Genomic DNA, 9,665 nt, shown 5'->3' on the forward strand with positions numbered 1-9,665 from the left:
GACTATAGACGGAATACATGCCTACATTACATTGATGAATTGGAGCTAGTTCTGTGTCACCCTATGTTATGACTGTTACATGATGAACCGCATCCGGCACAATTATCCATCACTGATCCGGTGCCTACGAGTTTTCCATATACTGGTTCTCGCTTATTTACTTTCCCGCTGCTACTGTTACAATCACTACAAAATACCAAAAACATTACTTTTGCTGTCTTTACTTTTGTTGCCGGTACCACCACTATCATATTACTTTGCTACAAAACACTTTGCTGTAGATACTAAGTTTCCAGGTGTGGTTGAATTGACAACTCAGCTGCTAATACTTGAGAATATTCTTTGGCTCCCCTTGTGTTGAATCAATAAATTTGGGTTGAATACTCTACCCTCAAAAGCTGTTGCGATCCCCTATACTTGTGGGTTATCACCCTGCATGGTTGGAGGGGTCGCCAACGCTGGGATCCGGGTAGCAGAGGTTGGGGACGAGGCCGGAGATGCGCGACACGGCTCCTCTGGCCCATGGCAGGGGGACATGGCAGGCAGACGGCGAAGAGCTTGGCAGCAGGGACGAAACGGAGGGAGGCCGGGCATCCACGAGCTCGGGCAGAAGAAGGCGGGTTAGGGAGGTCCTAGCTTGGGCGCCGATGAGAGGATGCCGGGCACTATGAGCAGGATCGAGCGAGAGCTTTCCTGGCAGCGCGAGGAGGGAGGCGAGGGAAGGGATCGAGAAGATGTGGATCGGGCAGGGGAGAGAGTTAGGTTAGAATTGGCGGGGGCTCCCGCTGGGCTTCAGGCTTAGAAGCCGGCTAGGCCTAGGTGGGCCGCGGGGATGGATTGGTCCTAGAGAGGCCGCGGGAAGGGCTGGCTGGCAGTTGCTATCACTCTCTCTCCTCTTCTTATAGTCTACTTTATTTTTCCAAAATAGAAAAATATCAAAGAAGAAATAGAGAAGAAATGAAGTGTTAGGGATAGAATTTGCGCGGGTGGTTAATTTTCCCGGACTCACAAAAATACGAGGAATTTGACAAAAAATGGCCTGAGGATTTTTAGAGGAAGTAAAATCCACACGCGTTGGATTTAACTCGGGAAGTTCGAATTTCAAAACCCATTCAAATGAACTCCAAATGGGTTTAAATTATAGGAGGTGACCCTACACAATATATGTGATTTATGGCCATATTTGGAACATTTATGGGTAAAGTAAAATTGCCACTCAATTTTACTAAAAGGCCCCAAAGGAAGAAGGGGAAGTTTAGCAGGATAAAAGGAAATTTGAAGAACGGTGCATATGTGTTGTGGGTGATTCCAAGCCAATCGAATGGTTTAATATAGCTCCCTAAATATTAGGAGGATATGTTATATAGGGAAATCACCATGTGAGTTCCCTCAATTTAAATAGATCAAAGATCTATGCATTTTATTTAAGTGAGTTTTAGTTGGTTTGAGAAAAAGATGGCATGATGACATGATGCAATGCAAAAGATGATCTGATGAAAGCAACAAACAAATGAAACACATGACAACAACGAAAAACATGGAAGCCGTCTGGAGCGTCGGTCTCAGGGCGTCACAACACTCCACCACTACGAGAGGATCTCGTCCCGAGATCTAGGATGGCACCGAAGAGAAAACGGAAGAGGAAGAGAAGAGGTAAAACTAAGTTGCTTATTTGACAAATGAGGGAAACCAAAGAACCTTGCGAGGTTGAACAAATTGAAATAAAGAATACAACGAAGATGAACAAAGTTGAAAACACTCTGTTAGAAAATTGGAACAAGGAACCTTGTAGGTTGAAAGACATAAGTAAAGGGTTGCAATGGACAAGAAGTACATGCAAGCACTCCGGTAGAAAAGACATGTACAAGGAACAATAAAGATCAATTAGGACAACACTCCGATTGGAAATGGAAGGTAAGGAATATGAGCTTGGAAAAATGAAAGCACTTGTATGAGAGTCTGGTTAGAAGAGGAATGATAGACACAACACTCCGGTTAAAACAAGATAGAGAAGGAATAACAATGATATAGTTTGGGCAGCACTCCGATTGAAATGGAGGAATTATAAGGATGAACTTGGGAAGATTAGATGATACTTGATGAAATCAACAACACATTGCCTCCAGAACTACTGAAAGAATGGCACAATGGGTAAGAAAGATTTCAGACAGCACTCCGGTTAAATGGATAAGCACGAAAAGAACACGGTCCTGACAATTCGAGATGATGAGTGAAAAGAACAACATCACTATGCCTCCGGAAGAAATGAAAGAATGGAATGGAATGAACGGATGGAAACAAGATCTTGAGAGAGCACGCTTACAACAAATGCTAGAACGGAGTTTTTGGATTATCAACAACGAAAGGATAAGCTTGATGTGGGCTTATGGAACATATCTCAAGATTATGAGGTGACAACCTGCCACTAACGGAAACAAATATTGATTGAGATCAATGAAGAGATGAAAACTTATTTCACCGCGATGATAAATGAAGAACTTGGGTCATTTATAAGCACCATAAATAGCAACATTCCTTAGGGAAAGCTTTAGGTGAAATATAACCCAAGATATCTCCAACGAAGAGATTGATGGGTTGCAAGGATCTCATGAACGAATTGAAAATGATGGGTTTAAAATATGTCATTCTGGACAACTTGTGAATCATGGAACACGAAGGGAAATTGTCAAGAGTGGCATAACACCACCTCAAAAGATAAGAGAGAAAGAATTGCACTTCGGAATGCAAGATGAAGAATGGTTGAACTCCTCAAAACAAGACATGTGTTGAACACCATGTTTATTTTTGAGTAAAGCTTGGTGGATCATAACTTCAAAAGAAATCTTGAGGACAATTGAAGAATGAAAAGAACCCTTGACGAACCACCATGAAGAAAACTGTCGAAGAACTCTGGATAGATAAAAAGAAGGTCGCAAGGAAAAGAAGCTTGAAAAGAATAAGATGAATCCTTGCATTGATTAGATGGAGCTTCACGATGAGATAATCCAGATAACTTGGAACTCCGGAAAGAAAAGATGAACAACTTGGAACCGAGAATTTGATATCATGAACAAACTCCGGAAGAAGGAATTAATCACTTGGATGATACAAGAATAACAATTACATTATGTGTATCCTTCACCAATTTAAATTGATGACAAGCAACGGATTTGGCATACTACTTATTCTCGTAGAAAGGATTAAGATAGATATAGCGCAAACTTGAGAAGGACTTCAATGAACCACCGGTAGGATTTGGAAACAACTAATGAATTGATATGATAACGAAGGAAGATAAATCTTGAACGAACCACCGTAAGGATTGAAAATGAACGAAGATACTTGAGTGAATCAAGATGCAAGAGAACGAAGAGATCGCGAACTGATTAGAGAATACTTGAATGATGCACTGGTAATATTTGGAGAACAATGGCTGAAAGCTGAGAATGAATAATTATGAGATGATGGGCTCGGATGATCGAGAAAGGAACGGAACTCCTGAAATGCGTCAGGTGGGTGAAAAGAATTCTCACAATCGAAAACAATTATGAGAGGATGGCACCAAGCTAGAATCACGAATCTTTGAGAGAACAGATAAGATTCGGAGGAAAAACTCTTCTTCGGTCTTTAAAATCCGAGAATGACGATGAGAAACACCATCATGAATTGTTGAGGCACTCTGGAATGAAGAATGGAAAGGTTGAACCAACGAAGAAAAGGATTTGAGAGATCTTAGAGAAATACATATGACTGATGACAATTCATACTTATGTCATACTTTGAAAGGAATTCGAAAATAACTCCAGAAAATTAGAAGAGTCAGGTAAGATCCTGGGAAAAGACCTGTGGGTTAGGACCCACTCAAAAGAAACACCATTGAATGATTACTTGAAAGGGAGATTGCGCCGGTTGAATTAAATGACTTGAATGAGATAAGATCCTCAACAGAACTTGAGCGAATTGATAATGGAAACTTGAATCTTCTGAGATATCTTCAGCACTTCAGATGTGAATAGAGAGAGGTGAGCGATTAAGAGGTGCACCGGCATGGGAAAACATTTGAAACAAGAAAAAAGATTGTGATCCACACTGAAGGCTTGAATTTAGTCCACCGGAGAAGAAAAAGAATGAAGAATGATGAACTTGTAGAGCATCTTCATGAGAACCACGGGGTAAGAACATTGATGGAAAAGAATGGAGAGACTTCCCATCAATAAAAGGATACTCGATTAAGAAATCTGAATCCTTGAAGAAAAAGGGTGGGAGGGCGGGAAAACAAATGCAACTTGGAGCAGACGGAATGAAACAAACACCTTTGAGAAAAACATAGAATTGATCTTGCTGTAACATCCCAAATTTGCAATTTGGAATGTTATACACTAGATCATCATGCATAGCATATTTTCTTGCATTTTGGTCGATCCTAGAATTCGTTTAGATAGTTTTTCTTTTGTTTTTCTACGCGCGAAACCGATTTAAAAAAAAGAGCAGCTCCTGCGCGCCAGGCCAGCCGGGCCAAGGCCCAGCCAGCCGCCACCGCCCCCAGCCCCTCGCGCGAAGCCGAGTCCCAGCAGGACTCTAGGCCGCCGCCCCCCCTTGCCCCTTGGCCAAGTCACACCCCCCCTCCTAGTATATATACTCATCCCCCCCTCTCTTTTCCTCCACCACCCAAGCCCGCCACCCCTCTCCTCCTTGCGCCGCCGCCGCCGCCGCCGCCCTAAGCCGCCGCCCGGAGCCCCACCTCCCGAGGTAGCCGTGCCGCCTCTTCTTTTCCTCGGTTCGGTTTTTCTTCTAGAAAACCGTTCCGGTTCTTCTCTTTATTCTTCCGGTTTTTCTTCCGGCTTTGTTTCGGTTTTCTTCCGAAACCCTAGATCGGTTTTCATTCTTCTTTCAGACCATTCGTCTCAACGAACGTGATCACCGATATTTCCCGGTTAACGACGCCTGTTCGTTTAACCGTTCATCTCTTTCTTTTCGTCAGATTTATTCCGCGATCGCGATCTCAGATACGATCTTCGTTCTAATCTTTCTTCCCGCTCGTTTATCGGAATCAGGTGATTCAAGCGCCTGGAGTTTCGTCTCGAAACTTCCATTCCGTCTAATCAACTTGAACAAGCCTTTGCTACAGTAAAATTTGACCTAGTTTCAACTTGCTAGAACCGAGTTGTTTTCTTCCGCCGTTTGTTTTTCCGTCATCTGTTCGGTTCTTTCTTTCTTTGCAACCGGAGTTCTTAAGTTGAACTTTCTGGTTCGTTCTCTTGTTCGAGTTTTACCTGTGCATTAGATGAGTACTTATTGTGTGCTTGTTGTTTGTCTGCGATAGATCACCCGGATTGCGCCGCTTGTTACTTCGAAACCCTAGGTCTCGCGGATCATCAGCAAGGCACGTAACACTTTGATCATACCTTTTCTACAACCCATGTTTTATTGCATTAGATCAATCCTCTCACATTGCATGATTAGGATCTAATTAAATTGTGGGATGGGAAGTAGATGAGGTAGTACCTATCACCTGTATTATTATGAAACCTTTGGGAGTTACTTCTACGTTTGCTTATTATGCCATGCTATGCCAGTAGACGTGGATTGGGTGAGTGATATCCATGACAGATGTGAGTTTGTTAATTTTAATGGTTTACTTAAGGTGGCAACTTAAATACACATCTGGGTGGATTGAGCCACCTGATGTCTATCGGGACTTGCCTGTTTTTATTTCGGACCGCCACCCAGGCTCAAAGGGATCATAAGATCATTCATGCTAGTAACTTCCGTGTGCAGCCACAAGCCATTATAGGCTCTGGCATAGTTGACTAAGTCGTGCAAACTCTTACAGGGTAGACTAGCAGATGTAGGGGAAAGTAGGTGTACCGGTCTATCCATCGTGAGGTGCTAGCGCTTCTGAAAGACTGTGTCTCAGTCATCCGTCTTCTCAAACACCATGTAGTGCGAGAAACCAAACGGAGGCGATCGAGTCTTGTGGGGAAAAGTGCGCAAACCTCTGCAGAGTGTAACAAACTAATCATGATTAGCCGTGTCCCCGGTTATGGACAACTTGAGTATCTAGTACTTGAATATCATGTGAATCTCATCACGTTACTTCTAATTAATGTTGTTGGGTTTTAATTGTTCACTTAATTGGGATCGGAATGCTGTCAACCATTCTCGATGTTTAACAACTACCATGATAGTTAAATAAATTTATTCCTTTGCAGTAGGGAAAAACTGGCTTTACGCAAAACTGTAACCATAGAGCTTTCCACCAGCCATATATGCATATAGTATAGCTGTTTCATTCCATTACTCTCTATGTGTTGACCCGTTTTTGGGCTGCAACTTTCATGTTGCAGACTTTTCAGACGACGAGTAAGGTGCTTTTAGGTCGTGGTTCTATACTCAGTGATGCCGTTGGAGTTAATGGATCCTTTTATCTTCCGAGTCTTCCGCTGTTATCGTTATTAGATGGCCTTAAGCCATATTTATTGTAATAAGTTCTCTTTGAGACAACGATGTAATAAGTGTGTGATTGCAACTCTGCTATAAATCCTTCGAAGTACTGTGTGGTGTCAGCATTACTGATCCAAGGATGACACCGGAGCACAGTAGACTTGATCCATTCGGGTCGGGTCGCTACAGAGATGGTATCAGAGCACACGCTGACTGTAGGACACGACCACTAAGTTAAAGCCATAGATCACCATTCTCTTCTCATTTTATAACTCCTCATCTTTTCTACCCTTTTAGGATGACAAACGTGAATATTAAGTACGCTCAACCGGATGAAGGCACACCTTTTGGATTTCACTTGAAGGAAGTCACCAAGTACCTGAACATTGGATTACCAAGCTTCATGGGAACCTTCAACGCCACTCTGCCTGAAGAGGAGCGCTGGAAGATTCAAGCTCAAGTTCTGGGAAGGTCATTCGCACCAATCACGAAGCCCATAGATAGTGTTTTCGATGCACCAACCTGGAGTCTGGGAAGGAGCATGGCAGCTCATATCACCATGGGACGCATTGGAGAAGTTTATCAAGAAGACCTCAAGGACACTATCTACCAGATTTGCGGACGCCGAGATGAACAATGGGAGTTAGTCAGCACCAAGAAGGATAGATCCATTGCATCTTTCATCCAGGAGTTAAACCAGCACATTCGACGCCACGAGAACCAGATGTGCAATGATATGATAGAGTTGAAGAATGCAAAGGCAAGGATCATCGAGCTAGAAGGAGAACTGAAGTCTACACGCAAGGACTACATGGACGAGATCGTAGTTCTAGCGAACACCATGGCGATCTTAAGCAGGAGATTGAAGAACTCAAGAGGAAGTTAGCATCCAAGGAGGAAGACGAGTACGTCGCATGTCCGGACAACTACATCATCATCGACGACACCGATTCGGATCCAAGTGAACCCGACTTTGAAGACGAAGCTGGAGCAGATATCATGGAGTCTTCCACTGGTTCAAATTTCTAGATGACCACCAGATAGTAGTATTATTCCCCCATGTAAACACAATAGTTCGAGCACTTTTGCGATAGTTAGACCGTTTGTAAGCCCTTGTTTGATTGAATGAAGTGATTTTGTGTGCATTTGCTCATGTGCATTGGGGTGGTGTTTTTCTCTTTAGACCTCACTCTATTCCTAAATCTCGTCTCTTCTAAACCCTCAGATGCCTCCGAGACGTGACAATGGATTCCCACCGGAGCTCACTCAGTTGATCCAGCAGCAGAATCAATTGATGCAGATGTTAGTCCAGAACCAGCAGAACAACAACAACAACCCACCACCACCACCACCTGTTGACCACTTAGCCCGTTTCCTTAGGCTGAATCTGCCGGTGTTTTCCAGTAGCACCGAGCCAATAGTAGCAGACGATTGGCTCCGCAAGATAGGAAGGGAGTTGACCACTGCAGGATGCACGGATGGTGAGAAAGTGAAGTTTGCCACTCACCAGCTTGACGGACCCGCGGCAGCATGGTGGGAGAATTTCACAGCCACTTACCCAGTTGACACTGTCACATGGGATCAGTTTCAGCAAGCTTTCCGCACTGCCCATGTTTCAGCAGGAGCTATGGCCATGAAGAAGCGTGAGTTTCGCAACTTACGCCAAGGAGGAAGGACAGTTGGCCAGTACGTTGACGATTTCAGCAAGTTAGCACGTTATGCCCCAGATGACGTTGCTACGGATGCAGCTAAGCAGGAGAAGTTTCTGGAAGGACTGAATGATGAACTAAGCATGCAGCTGATGGTAGAGAGTTTCAACAACTACCAGGAGTTGGTAGATCGTGCCATCATGATTGAAGGGAAGCAACAGCAGATTGAGAACCGCAAGAGGAAATATGGACAGGGGAAGTATAACTCTGGAGCCCAGCAGAAGCCCCGTTTTGCCCCTAAACCGGGATTTCAGTTTTAGCACACCCATGGAGGAGGTAGCTCGCACAACCATAATGGCCACAAGAATGGTAATGGGAATGGAGGAAGCAACGGCCAGAACCGGACCACCCCATCGACCCCAACCAAGAGAGACCTGAGTCAAGTCACCTGTTTCAAGTGTTCCAAGACCGGACATTATGCCAATGAATGTCCTGAAGGCCAGAATGGAAATGGCAATGGAAGCTCTGGGAAAAAGCCGAACCCTTTCAATAGGGGACAGGTGAACCACGTTAATGTGGAGGAGGTTGAAGATCAGCCCGATGCAGTAATCGGTAAGTTTTTGGTTAAGACATTTACCGCACTCGTTCTTTTTGATACTGGTGCATCGCATTCATACATATCAAGGGGATTTGTGGAAAAGTATAGCCTGCCCACTAGGATTCTTAAAACGCCTATGCTAGTAAGCTCGCCAGGAACAGAGTACATGGCCAGACAAGGATGTTTCCAAGTGCCATTAAGTATAGGAAGGCATGTTTTCCCAACGGATTTAATTATTCTAGAGTCCCAAGGTCTGGATGTGATTCTTGGTATGGATTGGCTGTCGATGTATGGAGGAAACATCAATTGCGCCAGTAAGATAATTTTGCTTAGCACACCAGAAGGAAGAAGGATCAAGTATGTATCCCGGCATGTGCCAAACAGGACACAAGTAAACTGCCTAACAGGAGTTGTGCAAGAGGAAGTACCAGTGGTGAAGGATTTTCCTGATGTATTTCCTGAGGAATTGCCAGGCATGCCACCGGATAGAGACATTGAGTTTTTGATTGAGTTATTGCCAGGTACAGGCCCAATATCGAAGCGACCGTACCGGATGCCAGCCAAGGATTTGGTGGAAATTAAGAATCATATTAAGGAGTTATTGGATAAAGGTTACATTCGCCCAAGTTCTTCGCCTTGGGGATCACCCGTACTTCTAGTGGAAAAGAAGGATGGATCATTAAGGATGGTTGTTGATTATCGAGGATTGAATGAAGTAACCATCAAGAATAAGTACCCACTGCCAATGATTAATGATCTGCTTGATCGTTTGCAAGGAGCTAAAGTGTTTTCCAAGATCGATTTGCGATCAGGGTACCATCAATTGAAGATTCGAGAGCAGGACATACCTAAGACAGCATTCACCACAAGATATGGACTATATGAGTATACCGTTATGTCATTTGGATTGACTAACGCACCTGCCTATTTTATGAACCTGATGAACAAAGTGTTTATGGAGTTTTTGGATAAGT

Source organism: Triticum urartu, chromosome 4A (genome assembly GCF_056163025.1).
Source record: "Triticum urartu cultivar PI428250 chromosome 4A, HENAU_Tu73, whole genome shotgun sequence".
Classification (NCBI taxonomy): domain Eukaryota; kingdom Viridiplantae; phylum Streptophyta; class Magnoliopsida; order Poales; family Poaceae; genus Triticum; species Triticum urartu.